Raw genomic sequence first — 22,593 nt, 5'->3', positions numbered from 1 at the left:
GGAACCTTGCTAACCAGCGAAGATGAAAAATTCATCAAACATATCGACAGTAGTTTTATTTTTAGGTATAATCAATATTTTAAATAGTTTACATTTTATATTATTTTTCTCATTCTAGAAACGTTTACCGAGCTTTGATCTAATGTTTCGAATTTGATAACACCTCTACATATCGAACTTCAAAAGTAAACTTCATCAGATCCGTTGTTTTTTTTTTTTTTGAAGGTTTCTGTTCTAGGGGTTCAAGGTAAAAACGGTCATAAACCCTCAGAAAACATGCGCACTTTTACGCACCCAGTCATTTCACAGACGCGTGTATGCAAAACGGAAGGACCCTTTCAAGAACGAGGCGCTCATTTTCCGTTTCCGTCTGAGGCCGCTTGAAAATTTTGCGTGCACAAAACCTACAGCTGTCGGAAAAACGTCTGCCCTCATGCTTTGTGGTAGCCCCGAATTTTCCTGGCACCGTAAGGTCACGTTTCGGGGGCCGGGCAGGAGGAGAATGAAATAGAAACCGCAATTTAAACGACATTAGAGTATTAGGATGCCCCCAACGATCCCCAACCCCGCCCGAATTCAGTCCTCGTTTTTGGGCGGCTGTTGGTGTTTTTTTTTGTTAAACTTTCCCTTTATTTATTCAAGGTTTTCGAATGAAAGCTTTTCCCAACCAAGCAGCAATGGTTGTTATCTGTTGATTGCATCCCAAGAGGATTGTTTTATTTTTTATAACTGGCAAACCCTTATACGGCTACCTTCATACCTGGCCTGGAATGCTTTCCCGTTTTTGATGAGAGTTTGTTGTTTGTTGTGTGCTATTACATATTTGGCAATTAACAACACCACAAAGATGAGGAAAAGGGTGGCCAGTGGCAAATATTTGTACCGGTTGAGAGCATATATGTTGAAACTCTAATTAAGGCATTGAAAAGTGAAAACATTTTAAAGGAAACATTACATTAATCCTTCAATCTGAACCTTTCTCATCACATGGCTTGAAACTACTTTAAGCAAGCAGATACTGTAAATAGATACTGTATGGTATGCTTAAGGAGTGTTCGAATCCGAAAGTTTGGGTGAAACTATCATGAAGATTTTCAATAATTGACTAGAATACTAAATATTTCGGAACGATTTTCATTTGATATAATAATTCGATCCGAGTAATACAAATGTGTCTCTATTTTCGCCATATTAGTTCTTAATTAGTTGCAATTACCGTTCCTTCAATGCGATAACGAAACGATAACGATACGATAACGATACGATAACGATACGATAACGATACGATAACGATACGATAACGATACGATAACGATACGATAACGATACGATAACGATACGATAACGATACGATAACGATACGATAACGATACGATAACGATACGATAACGATACGATAACGATACGATAACGATACGATAACGATACGATAACGATACGATAACGATACGATAACGATACGATAACGATACGATAACGATACGATAACGATACGATAACGATACGATAACGATACGATAACGATACGATAACGATACGATAACGATACGATAACGATACGATAACGATACGATAACGATACGATAACGATACGATAACGATACGATAACGATACGATAACGATACGATAACGATACGATAACGATACGATAACGATACGATAACGATACGATAACGATACGATAACGATACGATAACGATACGATAACGATACGATAACGATACGATAACGATACGATAACGATACGATAACGATACGATAACGATACGATAACGATACGATAACGATACGATAACGATACGATAACGATACGATAACGATACGATAACGATACGATAACGATACGATAACGATACGATAACGATACGATAACGATACGATAACGATACGATAACGATACGATAACGATACGATAACGATACGATAACGATACGATAACGATACGATAACGATACGATAACGATACGATAACGATACGATAACGATACGATAACGATACGATAACGATACGATAACGATACGATAACGATACGATAACGATACGATAACGATACGATAACGCTATGATAACTGACAGGCTACATTCAAGTTTATAAATTGTTAGGTATTTTTGGATGAGAAAAATATTCATTTCGTTTTAAAAAAGAAACTTCGGTAACGTGGGTTATTTTATTAATTTTTTAAGAAAAAAACTATTTTCTGAAATAAAACGTTGTTTCAATCGAAACCAGTTCTGAGTTGAGAGTTGTAATGTCCGAATTAAGTAAAAAAAAAAATTCATGACGGTATAATTTGAACTCAGATTGAAACCAAAAAAATCCATTCCAAATTAAGGATTAACTATCTGAAAGCAAAAATCAAACGCAGAGGACATCAAAATCATTTTTATCTTGATTTCATAATTGAAAAAAGTAAAAGGATACTCGAAATGAAGACTTTTCTAATGCGTTTCGGATTGAAAAATTTAATTCGACAATTCTTCAAAGGGTACTTTCTAAGGTTTTTTTTGCGAAAATTAAAATACCATTTTCGTACAAGCTAAACGGATAAGTTATATCTACAAACAATTAAAACCGGACATTTTATTAAATTTATGAACCTCATCTCCGCCACAACTTTTCACCTATCCAAAGCCGAAAATTCCTTTTACAATGGCCACAGAACAAAAGACACTCCCCTTGGAACGTTCATCAGCAGCCGGCTGCTATTGAAGAGCAATAAATTGGCCAAATTTTTGTGTTTTTGTTTTTGAAGCATTTGAGGCAAACCCCCAAACCACCCCCACACTCTCTCTTTCTCTGGGAAGGCATGAAAAAACAAAACGTTCAAACAACAAAAGAAATTGACTGTACCGTGCCGTTGTGCTCGCAATAAGTTTGGCTCCCTTTTTTTAGCTGAGTTGGAGCCAGTTCATCCAAACGATGAACATCAGTAAAATTCAAGAAGGAGGAGGCAACGTTATTTACACTTTTGCGGCTGTTTGGTAATGAAAAGGCAAATTGCAACCCATCCTCTTGTGATCCTGTTCCTTCGGCTTTTGTCAATTTTCCTCTAGTGAAAACCATCCGCCTTCATTTAGCCTTACCGCCCCACAACAACCGGGGGTACTGAAATGGCTTTTTTCTGCTGCATTTTCACCAACTGGAAGTAATTGGGAAAATAATGTCCTAGCGCTTCGTTCCGGGGCCATATTTTATCCTTCGGTGAGCTGTTCGATTACTTTTCGAAGAACTGAGTGTTGCAGCATGAGACACTCGAAAAGTTGCGATCCAACCAGATTAACCTTGAGTGTCACGCTTGCTGGTCAGGGTTGTACTGTTGATTTAGCTTTTTTGATAGTTATAAGGATTCTTTGTGAATAATATGAATTTCTATTATTTTGAGAAGTGTTTTGTTCACTTTAACTGTCCAGGATATGTAATGAGGCACAACATTAGACTGAGTCGATTCGGGTTAATTTTTGAATTTCTCAAACCCTGGTATCTTAAAAGCTCCGTTTTGGTTCAAAACTCATCCATAATTTTTTGCAGAATTTTAAAGTAACGTTTACATGAGTAAATTTGAACCTTTGGGTTTGTGTGGGAAATTTGAATATTTTGTACTGAAAAATCAACATCATTTTTGCTTCTTCTGTAGAACCGAGCCTGCTAATAATTTTGTGTGTCAATTTATAAATTCTCGAAAGGAAATTTTCCCATGAACAACTCTGTCCAAGACCGTAACTTCGTATTCTATAAGGCAAAAAAGTTATAACCTATTTAACATGACGATTTTTGATGCAATACCTCGCTATGCCCCCAGCAGTGATGTCAATGAACTTATTGTTTAGCAATGCAAAAAGACATACCCCTGTAAATCAGCTAATAACTTTTTTTTCTAATGAATACAAAGTTACGGTCTTCAAAAAAGTGTTCAGAAATTCATAAATTGGCACAAAATCCATCTGCTGGCTCGGTTCTACAGAAGAAACAAAAATTATGTTGATTTTTCAGTACAAAATATTCAATTCTCCCATACAAACCTAAAAGTTCAAATTGACTCATAAAAACGTTACTTAAAAATTCTGCAAAAAATCATGGATGAGTTTTGGACCAAGGCGAAGCTTTTAAGATCCGAGGGCTTGAGAAATTCAAAAATGACTCAAAATCGACTCAGTCTAGCACAACATACCAATTTTTCTTAATCACAACTCGTTGATTAAAAAAAAAACAGATTAGACCCAATTCTTAGGGATCCATTGCACTTGGAAGAGGATTGATCCAAAATTACATAATTTAAATAGAGTACAGTATTATCGTTTATTTATCCTATTGAAAGGATGCACTTTTTAAGATATCAGACCAAAATTTTTACTGTTTTTTTTTTGTTTCTTGCTCAACACATTTAGGCATCATCTCAAGATTTTGAGTTAGAATGATGTGGATGACTCATAGTAAAAGGCCGATGTAATCATTGATTTGGAGTGTGGTACAACGATTCAGTATCTAAAATATTTTAAAACTGGCTTCTAAAATGATTTCAAACTTACTCAAAACCACATAAAAACAACTTGAAAATGTATGAGGCATCATTAACTAGATTTTGCTTTGGAGTTGTCCATTCATTTTCAATGGGGGTGGTCCAAAAGAAATTAACACATAGAGGACCAAAAACAAGACATGGAACAATTTGTTTTATGTGATTTAAATTATCAAATTTACTAACGAGTTCAACATTTTAAAATGAGCGAGCTAATAAAAAAACAATCGTGAGCGGTACAAGCTCGTGGAATGTGTCAAATGTGGAAAAATCACAAAACAGACTATATTAACACTAAACATACCGACATTTTGTATATACCACTATATACCTATTCATACCGCGAGCGGTCAATGACGACAAACACCATTTTCGCTAAAACTCTCTTGTTTCTCAACCGATTTCTACAAAATTTATAGTTTTGAAAAGCCTATAATCTGACAAATCGCTCAACATAGAACTAAATGATAACGTGATTATAGATCAAACTATTTAAAATATGCCAAGCTAGATCGGACTAGAACCTCACGAAGCTTTCATATGATTGGATAAACAGCAAAGCTATCTCATGAAGACATTTCTTCTAGTCAATTTGTCTATACATGTTAGCTCCAGTGATGAAGGCAAAGATATTCTAAAGGTGAGTCACCGTTGTACTCTCATCGGGCACGCAAGGATGGAACCTTCTAATACATTTTGATTTAAAGAGATCTTAAGGAAAAATAGGAAAATCTTTGAAAATTCGATTTTATTCGGGACGTGCAAATAAAAAGTATTTATCAACGGAAATGTTGTCGATGTGTGTGACTAGTGAAAAAAGCTTCATTTTGATCTGATAAATGTCTGTGAGAAAATGGTAAAAACGAAGAATCTACGAAATAGTTAAATGAAAATTTCCTTTCGAAGTGCTAACAAGTCCGGACATGATTTCCTCAGATTTCATCCATACGTTCGCGGGTCACGCGTGTGCAAATGGTTGCCTGGGCAACATGTGACATAGTTAGTATTTCCTATGCACGAAAATCACCGGTTGCTGCGATGGATTTTTCGTAGAAGTTGCTAAAATTTCTTGCTGCTTGTGGTGGATGTTTCGCTAAATCGAAAATAAAAGAAGTGGAAAAGAATATCGCCAAAATCTCGCATAAAGTGCGTACAGACTTAGAAAATACGAAATTGTTGAGTTTTTTTACAGAAAAAGTTCAAAGTTCATTCCAATTGGATGTGTTTTTATTTCAATAATTTGACCTTGGAGAAGAAAGGATAACTCCTGAAGATTGATTATGAACCAGATGCTCTGGGCAGATTTTGAATTTTGGTTAAGAGTACTGATTAAAAGCGATTATTATTAAAATAGTGAATCGTATAGAGTAGTGACAGCCAGGTTATGGTAGATCTGAATGCATACGGCGCGGGTTGTAAGGGGTAGCTTCAATTAAAAGCGGAAGATAAGAAGTTTTTCAGTTTAGAGGGAAGAAAAAGAAAAAGGGGAGAGAAGAAAAACAGGTGATGATCATAAAAAGGTGGATCGAGAAGAAAAGGGGAAACTTAAAGAAAAGGTTGCCGACTAGGTGAATTTGCGCGATGGGTGTTATGAATAACATTGAGAAAAGTTTAAAACATCCCATTGTATTTTGGAAGAAAATTGCATATGAATAAAAAGCTTCTACAGTGTACAAAAAAAAAGTTAAAATGGTAAAAATTAATTTAATACACGGATGCGGAATACCTGTCGAAGATACATGACATTGAAAATGTTATGAATTTATTTAATTTCTTTATCTATATATATAAAAATGGATTTCTGTCTGTCTGTCTATCTGTCTGTTCCCTATAGACTCGGGAACTACTGAAACGATTTGCGTGAAACTTAACAGATGGGAATATTGGAGGCAGGGGAAGGTTCCTATTATGGTTTGAGACCCCTTCCTCTCTCATGAAGGGAGGGAGGGGCCTCCAAAACAAAACACAATTGTTTGCATAACTCGAGAACCAATCAAGCAAATGGTATCAAATTTAGCATGGGGTGGTTTTTGGATACAAGAAATGGTTCTACGAATATCAGATACCCCTCCCTCCTTTCAGTGGGGAGATAGGAAGGAGGGCTGCCTTACAATTTTACACATAACTCGAGAACTAATCAAGATATTGGAACCAAATTTGGCATGGGAAGGTATTGGAACACAAAAAATGTTTCTATGGTTATTTTTGACCCCTTCCTTTTTTCAGTGAGGATATAGGCAGGGAGAGGGGTCTTCTTTACATTTTTATTACATAACTTGAGAACTATTCGAGCAAATGGATCCAAATTAGGCTTGGAGGAGTATTTGGGTACGAAAAGGGTTTTATGAATACTTGATACTGTTCTCTCCTTTTTGTAGAGAGATAGGAAGGGGGGAGGGGGCTCCTTTACATTTTCGAGCATAATTAGAAGAATTATAAAGCATATGGATCTAAAGTTGGTATGGGAAGGTACTTGAATACGAGAAATGTCTCTATGATATTTTGAAAACTCTCTGCTCTTCCTTCGGGGAAATTTTAACGTGGGAGGGTGTACTCATATAATTTTTTACATCACTCGAGAACTTATCCAGCAAATAGAACCAAATTTCGCCTGTTAGGGTATTTCAGTAGTTACGAGGAATATTTCTATGAATACTACTACTGCCTCCTTCCAGTGGGGTGATAGGAAGGAGAGAAAGAGGCTTCGTTACAATTTTTCGCATAATTCGAGAAATAATCGAGCAAATGGAAAAAAAATTTAACATGGGGGGGGGGGCATTTTGATACGATAATCGGTTATATGCTTATTCGGGACTCTTTTCTCCTACAATTGGGGATAAAGGTAGAGAAGAGGGGAGCTCACATAAAACTGTTTTGCATAGACCAAGAACTTATTAAACAAATGGATCCAAATATGACATTGGAAATCATTTGGGTATGAGGAATAGTCCATGATTATTTGAAACACTATCTTTTTTCCAGTGAGTACATAGGAATGGGGAGGGGTGCAACTTTATTTTTTTGGCATAGAACTAATCAAGTAAAAAATAAATCTAATTTAACATGTGAAGCTATTTAAGTACAAGATATGTTTCTATTGAATTTCATAGACCCTTCTGCCTTGCAGTGTGGAGAGGGGAGGGACGGAGGGTGTTCCATATAAATGTTGATGTATTGCTTAAACCTTATCAACCAATATAACCAAATTTGATAAGAGAGTTTTTGATTACGAAAAACTGGGATCCCTACCACCTTCCAGCATTTGCGGATGGAGAGAGGAAAGGGGGGCTTCCATAAAAGTTTTTTGGCATAATACCTACAAAAAAAAACAAAATTTAAATAATTTCTTGAAATTTCATTTATTTTTGGAAGGTGCTGCAACGCACACCGGGTCAGCTAGTAATTAATAAAAAGAGAAATAAAAATTGCAATACAGGTTCAATAAAAAAAATTGATTGTGTATTTTCAAAATTTATTTGCTCTTCACATTTTCAGGAAATTATGAAATAAAGATTCTTACTATCTGTTTTTATATGTGATTTATCATTTATTTCAGATTCATTTGATACTTCTTAAGGGGGGGGGTAGGGTCTAACGGGTATAAAAAAACACCATTTTCACGATTTTTTTCTAGAGCTATCGTTCAAACAAATGTATTCAAATTTTTTGCATTATACAAAGCATTGTTAAAAGAACATTTAGTAATTTTTTCGTAGAAAAATATTGAAAAATGAGCCAGTGACGGAGCACTTTCGAGGATGCCTTTTAGAAAACAGGATTTGCGGTGGACACTGTATCTCAGCACAGAATCATCTGAAGTCAAAAAATCAGAGCAAAATATTTTTAATAGATGTTTTTCTGGACCCCAACGTTAAAAAATTTTTTATGAAATTTTTATGGCTGTTTGAAGTAAAAACTACGATTTTTCACGAAAAAATCCGCCATTTTTCACCTGTAAAATCTCCCCAAAGTAAAAAAACAAAAAAGAAAAACGTTGGGGTCTGGTATTTTATATGTAGAAAATATGTTCCAAATTTGAAAAGAATCGGATAAGCAGTTTTCAAATGACGATGTCCACGGACTTTAAAAAAGTGCTTTCGAGAAAAACGCGTTTGAAGTTTCTGCTCTTGCTTGCTTGCAGTATTAGATAGGAGGAGATAAAGGCCTATAATTTCTACAGTTTTGCTCCAATTGACTTGAAAATTTGACACATTCTTGAAATGTTTTACAATAAGAAAATATAAAAATAAAAAAATCGATTTTTTGAAAGTGTTAGACCCTACCCCCCCCCTTAAACGTGTTTTAATTTCCGGAGTTCTATCTCAATTTTAAAGATAACAGTTTATGTTTCCTGTTTTGGATTTCTATTGTCCTAAATATTTCTAATTGCACGAATAATAACTTTACATTCTTAGCATTTTCAGTAATTCTCTTTTTTTAATTAAACTTTTTTTTTATTCGATTATAACCGTTTGCACATCTCTGAGTCATTCGCGACTTTTATCAACGATGCAGTAGGCAGACAGTTATTGAAAAACTTAAACGGTACAATTGTGTTCGATGTTTACTTTTGGTTGCACGAAAATCGGCTCAAGGCGCAACTAACTTGCCAACTGAGCTATATCACAAGCCCAATTTAACATTAATTTCTAAAAAATGCAGGTCTTAGTTTGAAGATTATTTTTAAAAAGCATCCTTACATGAATTTTAAAATATGAACTTAAAACTAATGACCCAACCCACAACGTAACATATGAATAAATACATTCTCACACAAAGATTCGGTGGAGAGAAAGATTGGAAGAGAATTCAGTAGCTGTCGATTCTGAATTACCTCAGATTGAGCTTCCACCACTTCAACTGAGCTCGTAATTTTTTCAACCAAATGTAACAATCTCAAGAATTTCACCGTCACCGTCTAACGTTAGCATTTGCTGAGCAACTCCTGGCTGCTCCAGATAAAACGAATAATAACGTTTCGAAAATTGATAAAATCGGCATAATTCAAGGAAAAAAGCCCGCTGTTGATGAACTAAGGGATTTCAGAGCATGATAAAACTGAATGGTGCAGGACATCTAAGTTGTTCAAATTGAGCTAAGAAATACAGATCGATGGGCTCTTTTTCGGTTTTATTTAGTGAAATTGTCACATGAGATTAAACATTGAACAGAAATTTGATTTTATCAAGAATATTTTGTGACCTCGAGTAAATTTAGTTTTCAGATAGATTAGATCAGGGGAAATCAATCAAAAGTTTGCAGCCTGACTTGTAGGATAGGCCCTACTTCAGCTTGGAGTGAAATATTGATTCATTCAAAGGGTGAAAACTATTAAAATTCTTATGATATAGGTTTCAGCGAAAGGTCATAATATTGAAACCATTTTACGAGATACATGCATGTGATAACCTATATAATTACATTATTTTCCAATTCTGCGCAACTTTACAAAGAACTGCTCATCTACTAAATCTAGTCATAAATCTTAATATCTGCAATTTCCGTTGATGTTTTTTTAATAAGACAACACCAAACCATCCTACGCAAATATGTATGAACGTCCCTTTCCAGCTTAAACCCAATGAAAAATCAATCCCTTCGAGATTGGAAGCACCTCAAACGAAACCCCAAATCTTTAACGGCAAAGCTACATAAAATTTTGAAAGTATAATTTACTGCTTAAGCAGCAGGAGCAGCAGCAGAAGACATCCAGACACCCGAACGCAGAAAAGAATAAAAAAATCCCCCCCTTGACAACCGAAGTCAACTGAAGTTGGGGTTCAAGTTTTCCTTTTTTTTCATTCCCCTAACGGCTCTTCCTATCACTCAAGCTGTGACCCAGCCAACCTTTTCCACTGCAGCTTAAAGATTTAAAGCCCTTCGTCCAGGAGTGGTTGCGGAAAAGCGAGAGTTTTCCATCACACAAACTTTGTTGCACTTATCAGCTCCCTAAGCGGGCGAAAAAGAAAAACTGACGAACGATATTTTCCTCCGGTTCCTCGATTTTCCTGGGAAGGTTTTCACCGGGGGAAAACTTCCTTCTATCTATCGAGGCAACACACCTTACCGAGCCACTTTTGCTCCATTCCTTCAGATTATTAGCAGCATAGAGGGGTGAAAAGCGGAAAACTTGTTCTATTATTTTATGTTTTGGTACACGCAGTGGAAAGCCGGCTTTTTTTTGGGTGGATAGGTAGGTACTTGAAACTTGACTGACGACTATCCTGGGGGACGAGAACGAAGAGACGACTACGAGCGACGGCTTTTCCTCGAATTTCCAGCAAAAAAAGCTGCCAAAAATTCCCCTTTTTCATCGACAAAAACAAGGCGGTTTCCATCTCTTCCTAACTTGTCGCTGGCTGGCTGTAAATATGAAAATTGCTTTACATGGGCATTCCAGAGAAGTGTCTGCCTGTGTCTAGTTCCAAAAAATTGAAATTGTTTTACAGGAAAACATGTTTTCGAAACTTTTTGGAATTTTTTAATAAGGTTTTCCGTTAACAACTTTTGGTTTTGTGCTTAGCGAAATGCACTGTATGATTGAATTAGCACTACCAGAGTTTTCCTCAATTGTTTTCATAAATAGTTTTTGTTCAAATTTTACTTTCTAAGTTTCTAAAATGTATTGCAATGAGTTCATCGAGGGGGCTCCAAAGATTCAAAATTAAGCGCGAACCGAACCTATGTATAAAAAATGGCGCTTTACAACGCATATGTCGAAGAAGTTAACACTAACCACAACTTTGAACTAGAGATGTACCGATTAGTGGTATTCGGCGAACAACCGAATACCGAATATTGACCTTTTCAACTATTCGGCCAAACGAATATTCGGCCGAATATTCGGCCGAATATTCGGTCGAATATTCTGTTAAGTTTTCAATAGAAATACTTCTATTTCTAAATGAAATCTTCTATTTCTGTCATCTGAATGCCCCTAAAGTTTTTAAGTCGATTATTCCCAACCAGATGAATCAGACCTTTTTTAAGTAGAGGTCTCTTCGATTTTCAAAATGTCACCGTTAACTAAAAGGACATCAGATGACTTTTCGCTTTTAGGACGTTCATCACAAAAGACATTGGGTTCCGGTGAAATCTTAGACAAAACATCTCAAAATAGGTGCCAAGCTATTTGAAATTGCTTTTTTTTATACCGAATTAGATAAATGTCTAATTCTTGCTAGATGTCATCAACATAGTTGCCAAAAAGAACGATGATTTTTATCCTTAAGCATACAATACTTTCTACGACACGTATCCACACGACCGGGTCTGAATGATTTTTTTTTTTTGAAAAACTTGTAAAAAAGAGAAAATGCGAACAGAAGCTAGTCGTTTTCCTCAAACATACAAGAGGCTAAAAAATTACTTGAAATTGAAAGTTTTCATCGATATATAACAGCAGTGTTCAAATCGTATCCAACGAACAAATTTACTTTAAAAAATTGTTTTGTAACAGAAAATTTAAAAAAAATCATGGAGACATTTGATTTTTTCAATTTGATATAGCAAGAAATCTTAAATATCCGTGTTAAATCCGAAAACCTAAATAAAAAAAAGGGGGCCATCCCGGTCAGATAAACATCTGGGCGGCGCTAAGGCGAAGAGGAGTACCACAAACTACTCCATCTCATCTAAGCACAATAGCCAGATAACGCCTGATGGTGGTACCAGGAAAGACATCGAAACCCGGATCAGCAAGGCCCGATTTGCGTTTGCGAGTCTCTGAAACATCTGGCGATCACGCCAGATCTCTCTACGAACGAAAATCCGAATCTTCAACTCAAACGTCAAATCCGTATCCGGTGCGAAACTTGGTGCACATATCCGGTAACGACGCGAAAACTACAAGTATTTGTAAACCGCGGAATATCATCCACGCTTGGTGGCCTGACAACTGGATCTCTAATGAGGAACTACATCGGCGCTGGACTGGAAGTCGAGATTCGGGAACGTAAGTGGAGATGGATTGGGTACACGCTGCGAAAAGATGAAAACGAGATTTGCAGAGAGGCGCTAGATTGGAATCCAGAAGGACATCGAGGGAGAGGCAGACCCAGAAACTGAAATCCGAACTGTCGACGAAAATCTTGACTTGGACCAGTTGAAGACGCTCGCTCCGGATCGTCAACAGTGGAGTGGTCTTTTAACACGGCCCTATGCACCGGAGGATCGGCGCGGGATCATTAAGTAAGTAATACTTCTAAAATATCCAGTCACATAGAATACGAATCTCATTAGAAATTTTATGCGAATATCAACTTTGTTCCTTTCCTCTTTTCATCATTACTAACATAACTCGTAAAAAAGTTAATAAATAGATGGAAATTGAAATATATGTAACTACACTCACTCTTTTTATCGGAAGATTGCTCGTTTCGTTCCGTACATATTTTCAACTTTAGACCAATCAACCATAGGTCAAAGTGTTACCAGAGCATCGGTAATACGAATCATTTATTGCTGTTCCGGGAGCTATACCGGTCCAAACGAAACAACCAACACCCCTCCGGTTCCGGTTGGCATCGAACCTGATTTCTCTGCCACGATAAATATTGGACCCACACACTGCTGGATTCAGTCAGGAACTTGCGTGCATGCCGGTTGGCCAGACCAGATTCGAACCGACAGCAGTCCCGGGAGCGGATCCCCAATTGGTAGATGAATTATGGGCGTAAATCTGCGTTGCCCCATTTCCGGAAATGTTCCGGGCCGAGGGTCGAGTAAATATTGACATATGTGCACGGATGGGATGTTTTGTGCGTTTTTTTTTGTCCAAAGAATTTTACCCCACTCGAGGCGAATGGTAGTGTGAAATCAGACAACCTGCGACCAAGATATACGTTCAGTAGTAGGACGAATCTTTCTGGTGAAACATGGCTCAAATTTCCACCCCCGCAAGATATAAAATGCGGAAATCACACTCGGCTAAAGTCCGCGAAACCCAACACAACAAAAAAATCAACAACAAGAGCTTTTCCGACGAAGGGTTGCTGCTAGGCGTAAAAATTTTATGACTGATAAGATGCTTCCAAATGATACAGACGTGAAGAAAATGGCCTAAGGATGTGTGGGGGAATGTGTTGTTGGAAATTATCTTAACTGATGGCGTTTTTATATGAGCCTGCCACAGGCACACGGTAGATGGAAATAAAAATATATAAAGCCATTAAGCTGTAAACAGGAGTCACACCAGAGTCATTCGATTGAATTTATCAAAACTCATCTCTGGTAGTGAAGAATCTCACAAACCCGCGCTACAGATTGTCAAAGAGCGGGGGAGTAGGGATGAATATTAAATCATAATACAGTATCTAAAAGAAATTGTAGTACGAATTTACAATAGGAATGCGGAAGCGAAATTCAACAACAGAATAAACAAAATTATTGTATGACTTCCATCATTAACCCAACCACGCCACACCACGGTTTTAAATTCAAATCCTTAAAAAAATAATAAATTTTGCATAGTAATTTTGTTTTGGGTTTTTCGATTTGGATGTAGATCAAACAACGGCGTTTTTTGAAACACCCGGCGTGTCGACCAATTTTTTGGGATTTTTCAAGGGAATTTTCTGTTTGTTGTTTTTGCCGATTTCGTTTTAGTCCAACGGCTAGGAGTCCATTGATTGCTGTTCGTATATTTGAACGGACGGAGAGAAAAACCTATCATTCGCATTAAGGCTATGATCATTTAGTATCCGGGCAGTGACAAACGTGTGTATTTTAAAAACTATTCATTTGATCGAAAAACTTTCTATGATGGAAATGAAGGTGTTAATATGACATTCAATGTAAAAATATAATAAAAAATATTTATCAATGATTTCAAGAAATACTATAACTTTTTCATAAAATCTCTTTTTTATCTTTGCACACTTTTTTCAGTCATGTATTGATTTATTTTTTCTACCACAGAGGCAAATCCTTAGCAAAATCATGATATTTTACACAAACTCACATGGAGAAATCAATTGGAATCTGGTTGGAACCTTTTCATGATTAGGTATCACGAAGAATTTGATCTCTTAAATCCGGTTTTAACATAAATATTTTTGTCCATCAGAACACATCTGTCATATTGTGTAAAAACCGAAGGCACAGATTGCGATCTTTGAAACTGATCATTATAAGTTAATTACTTGGTGTCTACTAGTCAGGTAACACTTTCTGCCTGCCGGAAATGAATATTTTTTATTATTTAAGGAGTCTGCATTCAGTTATCCCCAAAACCATAGACTTTTTACGATATTTAAGACCAAGGGTTGCACTCCGATGGTTGGTTTAAACTTCGTGTGGATCCTAGAGTAGCTTCTTATACTTCTTAACCATTTGGTTGTAAGGCGAGACCTATCCTTGGAAGACTGTGCAGGTTTTGCTAACGGCTTAATGCGCCACTCCCTGAGGAGACCGTTAGCCTGGTTATGGTTTGCCCGGCCAATGAGACCCACCAAAGGGCGAGTTTTTCCTTCTTCTGCTACACTTCTCCTGAAACGACCGTTCCCCAAAAAGTCAAAAAGTACTCCGCCAAAAGCGTCAAGTGCTTCAAAAAAAAATCCAAATATTAGGAAAATTTAATTGATCAACCAAAATAGATCAGGTCGGCAAAAAAGATCTGACATCGCCGCTTAGCATCAGCAGTTGAGCGTCTGCCGACCACCAATCTTAGTCGCATTTCAAGTCCGATGTGAGTTGGAAACAACTGGAGTCCAACGCTCTCCTTAAAAAAAACCGCTGCAAAACGTGAAATGCCTTAAACAGGAAAGTTCTCAAAAAAAGATAAGGCTTCGATTTTAGGGCATTCCACCGTTTATTTAAAAAAAAATCTTCCAAAAAAAATTATTTTCTCGACAAAAAACTTTATTCTATTTCGAGACTCGAACTCATGTTCTCTGGGAAGTTGGAGATTTTTAGGCTGCCACTCTAACCGCTCGACCACATTAGCTGGTGGTGCTGCGGGCTGCTAGCAATCGTTCGGGTTTGGTGGAGGGGCAAAGGTGTAGTGGTCGTGCATATCCCTTACGGCATTTGATTACACAATAGGGTCAACGACCCGAAAAACTGAACACAACTCAGTACCCACCCAAATTTATGCGCATAAATATATTAAGGGGGGGGTAGGGTCTAACACTTTCAAAAAATCGATTTTTTTATTTTTTTATTTTCTTATTGTAAAACATTTCAAGAATGTTGTGTCAAATTTTCAAGTCAATTGAAGCAAAACTGTAGAAATTATAGGCCTTTATCTCCTCCTATCTAATACTGCAAGAAAGCAAGAGCAGAAACTTCAAACGCGTTTTTCTCGAAAGAACATTTTTAAAGTCCGTGGACATCGGCATTTGAAAACTCCTTATCCGATTCTTTTCAAATTTGGAACATATTTTCTACATATAAAATACCAGACCCCAACGTTTTTCTTTTTTGATTTTTTTTACTTTGGGAAGATTTAAAAGGTGAAAAATGGCGGATTTTTAAGTGAAAAATCGTAGTTTTTACTTCAAACAGCCACAAAAATTTCATAAAAATATTTTAAAGTTAAATAAAAACGTTGGGGTCCAGAAAAACATCTATTAAAAATATTTTGCTCTGATTTTTTTACTTCAGATGATTCTGTGCTGAGATACAGTGTCCACCGCAAATCCTGTTTTCTAAAAGGCATCCTCGAAAATGCTCCGTCACCGGCCCATTTTTCAATATTATTTTACGAAAAAATTACTAAATGTTCTTTTAACAATGCTTTGTATAATGCAAAAAATTTGAATACATTTGTTTGAACGATAGCTCTAGAAAAAAATCGTGAAAATGGTGTTTTTTAATACTCGTTAGACCCTACCCCCCCCTTAAGGGAAGGGTACTTACGGCAGTTGGATGTGTTGTTGATGCAGGCTGTTTCGATGTCGTTCTCTACGGGCTCATCGGGAAATCGGCTTGATTCGAAGATGTTTCAGGCGAACATGTGATGTTTTTGTTGCTTCCGCTCTAGCGGAACCTAGTGGTGCTGTTGCTCGATGTCGAACCCAGATGTTGTTATGCTGGCCTTCTTCATCGAGTCTCGCGACGATGGTTGGAAACTTACTTTACGGGCGTTTCCGTTTAGTTTCGAATCCCGTGGTTGTTGTGGGGGAATCCGAAATTGTGTTGGGGGGGTTTCCGGACTATGTTGACGGAGTCCGGATTTCCGGCGGGTTTTGCTCCGGAATAGGTTGGTCCGCGTGGCGTATGGTGTTGTTTCGTGAGCCAGGGGAAGTGTTGTTGGTGCGTACGTCGGGTGCTTGTCGCCTCCTTCTCGCAGGTAAACCTTTTAATGAAACCGTAAGGGATTATTGCGTGCACGTTTCCCTCCCACAAAACTTTTACCTTTTTCGCAAATCGGTTGTTGCGAATGGTTTGCGACGGTTTATTTTCACAGCCTGTCGTACGACCCTAAAATCTAGGCCAGAACCAGTTAGTGATCCCTTTCCCATGAAAAACACCTCACGTTTTACCTTCTACTAATCGAAACTCTAGCCACACACCTGACTCAATCCACGGTTTCAGACCAAATGATCGAACTGCTCCAGGTCTTCAGAAAATTGCAGCCGTCTATTCATTCTTTAACCGGAACTGCGTAAAGCGAATACTTTACGAAGTTCCCCGAAATATTTTCTTAACCAACTCTTATTTTTCTGATAGTTTGGCTTTCTCCCGAAACTCTCTCTTCCCTTTTAACAATTCAAGTCCCGATCGTTCAAGAGAAAGCTCGCTGCGAAGTAGAGAAAACTTGCGCTCTGATGTTTTCATCGGCGATGCAATTCCACCCAGGTGGGAGGTTGTTTGTCAGATAGTGGCAATTAAGGCGTTATAAACCTGCACTCTAAATATTTGGTGTTTTGCTCGAGTGAAATGTTGGGTAGCTAATTCTAAATAACTGTAGCTTGCTACATGGTCCGAAAAAATAATCAGAAAAAATCAACAGTTCATGAGCTTTCAAGTCAACAATGAAGAATTTTCGAGGCGCAAAATGCGTAAAATGAGCAAATTTGTGCAAAATTATTTTTACCATGTCTTTTTGCATCGTTAATATCTCAAACACACGTTAACTTAAAAATCTCTCAAAAATAGGCAAGATAGTACTTTTTATAACCAACACAACCGCTACTAAAGTTTTGCATATCCGAGCTCTATTAACGTAGCTGTCACCGAATTAAAGTGCCCGGATACTAAATGATCATAGCCTTACTATGATCACACTGTTAACGTTCGGTTTGAATTCGGATTTTGCCTTTTTTATTGAATTCTTATTAACAGTAAAATATCAATAATCGAAATTGCAAATCAGTAGATATTTTCCAAGCAAACAAGGTTATTTTTTTTCTTTATTATAGAGACTTTCAGCCTCGGGCTGGTTCGTCTCTTTAGCAAACAAGGTTCCTTATATAATGATAAATGCCCAATTTTGAAAAAGAGATTTTTCAATTCAATTTCCCCCAAAAATTTCATATCGAACTTCAAAATGGCGACTTACGTGACTTCAAGATGTATTTAGTGATGGATGTTCAACAATGATGACGACAATGATGATTTTTTTTAAGAGTTTCATAAGGTTTCCATTCTAATTTATTACTACTAAATTTCAATTTTAAGCAGAATATGCGAATAATTTCTAAGCGCTTTTCTTTTAAATCATTGTGAAATTCAGAGGTTTACCAACAACTTCTTTAAAGAGAAAACTTTCGATAATTAACCAAATTTGAATCAATCCCTCTGAAATTTCAAAAATAATGACGATTATCAACCTTTATCCTAAAGTGGTTCCCATTCCTGAACTTTTTTTTCGAAACTTTGCATTCAACTGCTAATCTTTTTCATATCATTTATAAAACAAGAACAAGAAATCGTGGAATGGAGCGCACAAGAAAAATCGAAAAAAAGACTAGAAAACATACCCGTAAACAAATATTGACCGCAAGGTGAAATCGCTTGGCTCGTCGAAGGACCTCGGATAGTGGAGAACGGAAACGGAAAGGCCTGGTAACGATAAACTCACTCCGAAAAGGTATTTATACTTAAACAACTAATAAAAACGCGAAACCAAAGTTACACCGCCCGTCGTTGTTCGTCCATTGTTTCTGGCTCTTCTCGACGTTGTGTCATCAAGTGAGTTGTGAGTGCAATATTCGACGCGCCAGTCCAACCGTTGCGATGCTTTAACTCACTCTCGGTTTTCGCTATCAGTGGTGCCAAATTAGCTGGGAAATAGTTTACAAATATGAGTTTCAATGATAATGATGATGTAAATGTAATCATCTGCTTCGTTTGTGGCTTTACCGAAAAAGATCCGCTACGCGTAATCGAATGCGTTTCATGCAATATATCCGTTCATTTTCGATGCAAACAGATTCGTCGAAATGCTATTGCGCGTACTAGGAAAAAACCCTTCTATTGCTCAACGGAATGTTTTGAAAAACAGTCACAACCTTAAACACAACAAGGAAATTTCAATGAGATTATCGAAGCACGGAGAAAAAAGACGACAGTTGTTTCAATTATTCCAGCTTGTTATACCAATAATCGAAATGCAGTTGATTTTTTCGCATTCAACTACTTATATAATAGATTCAACTACAAACTTCTAATTGTTCTTACGCAATCAACTATCAATATAATGCATTCAACTGTATGATTTATTATATGCATTCAACGATAAATACAATGGATTCAACTACAAACTGCTGATTGACCTTATGCAATCAACTATGAATATAATAGATTCAATTGTAATGGTATAATTGATTCAATTGTAATGGTATAATTGATTCAACTGTAGATATGGTAGATTCTATTACAATTGTATGATTGCAATTGCAATTGTATGATGACGAAGTACATGCTGGCCTGCGGATCCGTGACCGACCGAACCCGCTTGTCCAGTAATAAGAAGGTCACGATCGACGGCGACGAGCTGGAGATAGTCGAAGACATTGTCTACCTCGGCTCGCTGGTGACCGCAGACAATGACACCAGCCGTGAGATCCGGAGGCGAATTATCAGCGGAAGTCGTGTCTACTATGGACTCCACAAGCAACTGCGGTCGAGAAGACTTAGCCCTCGCACGAAGTGTAACCTGTATATGACGCTCATTAGACCGGTTGTTCTCTACGGGCACGAGACATGGATATTGCTCGAGGAGGACCTGCGTACACTCGGAGTATTCGAGCGACGAGTGTTAAGAACCATCTTTGGCGGCGTACAGGAGAACGGAGTGTGGAGGCGAAGGATGAACCACGAGCTCGCGCGACTCTACGGCGAACCCAGTATCCAGAAGGTGATGAAAGCTGGCCGGATACGCTGGGCGGGACATGTTGCGAGAATGCCGAACGACTGTCCTGCAAAACAGGTGTTCGCTACGAATTCGGTAGGAACAAGACGAGCGGGGGCGCAACGAGCGAGGTGGTTAGACCAGGTGGAGCGTGATCTGGCGAACGTGGGGTGCCCGAGGAATTGGAGAACGGTTGCCATGGACCGAGTGAATTTTAGGAATTATGTTCGTCAAGTTATGTCGTGAGACGGAATACTATGTAAATAAAAAAAATAAAATAAATGTTTGATTGATTATAGGCATTCAACTATAAATATAATAGATTCAACTGTAGTGGTATAATTGATTCCACTGTAGATATGATAGATTTAACTACAATTGTATCATTGATTTTAGGCAATCAACTATAAATATAATAGATTCAACTGTAGGGGTATTATTGATTCAACTGTAAATATGATAGATACAACTGTAGTGGTATAATTGATTCAATTGTAAATATGATAGAATTAAGTACAAATGTATGATTGATTCTAGGTATTGAACCATAAATATAGTAAATAAAACTGTATTGTTATGATAGATTGTGTGTTACTTGAATACTATAGTGTTCATCAGCAAAAACAAAAAAAAAAGTAAGTGTGGGACCCAATACGTGTTCCCTGTAGCGATCGGATCGCTGTTTTTAGGGCTCTCTCCGGTGATGGGGATACATTTTCCTCTACCAGTTCGTGGCAGCGGTCTTGTAGAAGGCCGACAGTTCCTGCAATTGGGAAAAGTACACCTACTTTAGCTACCCGGGAAATCGACGTGGGTCTCGACGTTCTTTTACACGATCCTGGCAATATCCCATAGGAAACATTACGGTAAGTCAGCGTATGATAGATTTATGTCATGATATTGAAAAAATTTCCCCCCCACTAGGTCAATCTTCGCCGAGTGCAGAAGCATGGACATCTTCCGGGACCGATTAGTTAAGACGCAAAATTTCCTGGGCAACCATGCATCAAGATCCAAAAAGAAAAACAGCGGAGGAACCAGGACATGGATATCGGGATTTCCGGTCAGGTTTTCTAGCATCATGGCGGCTAAAACGAACTAAATGCAAAATGCTGAAATAATAAATTTAAAAAAATTAAAACGTAGCCATAAAATTATTCTGAAAAAGTGCTTCAGATATGATAATTTCCAACAGAAATTAACACCCTTATTCTTGTTTACGGCGTATCTGTCGTTCGTTCGAACGGATACATTCGATCGAATTCGAAAAACCTATTCTTGTTTTCGTTCGAACGCGATACGTTCGATGTTGGTGTTACCAGATGAACTTCGAAACTTCTAAGCACCGTTGCCACAAAAAAGTTGTATCTATCAGTGTATTTTTTCGGTTTCACTGGAACTCTTATGGGAAAAAATGAGATAATTGACAAAAAAACTATTTTGTGGCATCGCTGCTTCAAAATGACAGCTCTGTGAAAACATTTTTATTTTTGCTGTTGTGGAAAAAATCATCGGCCCGCGACGCGAGAAATGTATCCTGATGTCAGGATACAAACGGATCTTAGTGTGCTTGTGCTCATCCAATTTTTAGAATGGTTTCCGAAGATACCGAAAAAATCATCAGTAGTGTCTGCTGGAAGGTCGGAAGGAGTTTCGGCAACGAATCTAGCCCACCAATCATACCGTGGTCAGCAACAACAAACGAAGCTCAATATCAAGGCTGTTTGCCATCGCAACAAGGTGCCATCCGGTGATAATGAAGGCGCCGGTGCTAGTTGTGCTGTTGTGAAAACCAATTCCGCCGAGATGTTAGAAGGATTAAAAAAACGCATAGATCTGACGAGTTTGGTTTAAAAATAAAGCCCAATTTTGAATAAAATGCCTTATTTGTTTTTAATTTCAAACCACACATTTTGCCTTATGTAAATTTAAAAAAATGTATTTTACCTCACAACATTTCATTTACACATTTTGAACCCAAATTATTCTCTTCTTCACAAACGCGCCCCGTTCGCAGCATCAGACTCGCGTTTGTCTGGCGGTAGAACAAATACGTTCGATCGAAAACGAGAATGCATAAATTCGTTCGATCGAACTATGTTCGAAAGATCGAACTGTTCTTATACGTTCGAACGAAAACAAGAATACGAATTGGGGAAACTTTCGAACGAATGTCATTCGAACGAAAACAAGAATAAGGGTGTAAATGTACAATATTTATAGTTGACCTCAGTGAATCAACCATAGAAATAAATTTGAATTTATCATATTTATAATTAAATCAATCATATTATTATAATTAAATCTATCATATTTATAACTAAATCAATTATATTATTATAGTTAAATCTATCATATTTATAATTGAATCAATCATATAATTATAATTGATTCTACTATAATTATTGTTGAATGTATAACATCAATCGCACATTATAGTTGAATCTATTATATTTAAAGTTGAATGCACAAAATTAATCATACAATTATAGTTGAATGTATTATATACATTGTTTACTGTACGAAATCAATCAGATTGTCTATTATATGTATTGTTGAAATTTTAATAATTATAGTTAGCCGAGAATTAATCAGATATATGATTGAATATAAGTGGATTATTGTTGGAAATACTATACTTTTTTTTCCGTGAGAGATACGTGCCTTAGGGCAATCGGTAAGGGAGTCAAGACAGGAATCTTCAAATGTACGAATCGCACTAGAGCAGTCTAAGCAAACAGATTGAAGAACTTATTGAAACTAATAGACATATAGA

At 37.1% G+C, this 22,593-nt stretch overlaps 1 protein-coding gene across 2 annotated transcripts in view; it reads right to left on the bottom strand.

Annotated features, from left to right (window-relative positions):
- The window catches only part of LOC129748583 (uncharacterized), a 443,445-nt gene that overhangs the window by 255,551 nt on the left and 165,301 nt on the right, over positions 1-22,593 (bottom strand). The gene's annotated exons all lie outside the window — the stretch shown is intronic.

This window comes from Uranotaenia lowii, chromosome 2 (genome assembly GCF_029784155.1).
Source record: "Uranotaenia lowii strain MFRU-FL chromosome 2, ASM2978415v1, whole genome shotgun sequence".
Lineage (NCBI taxonomy): Eukaryota > Metazoa > Arthropoda > Insecta > Diptera > Culicidae > Uranotaenia > Uranotaenia lowii.
The sequence above is the reverse complement of the archived record's forward strand: the minus strand, read 5'-3'. Positions and strand labels throughout refer to the sequence as shown.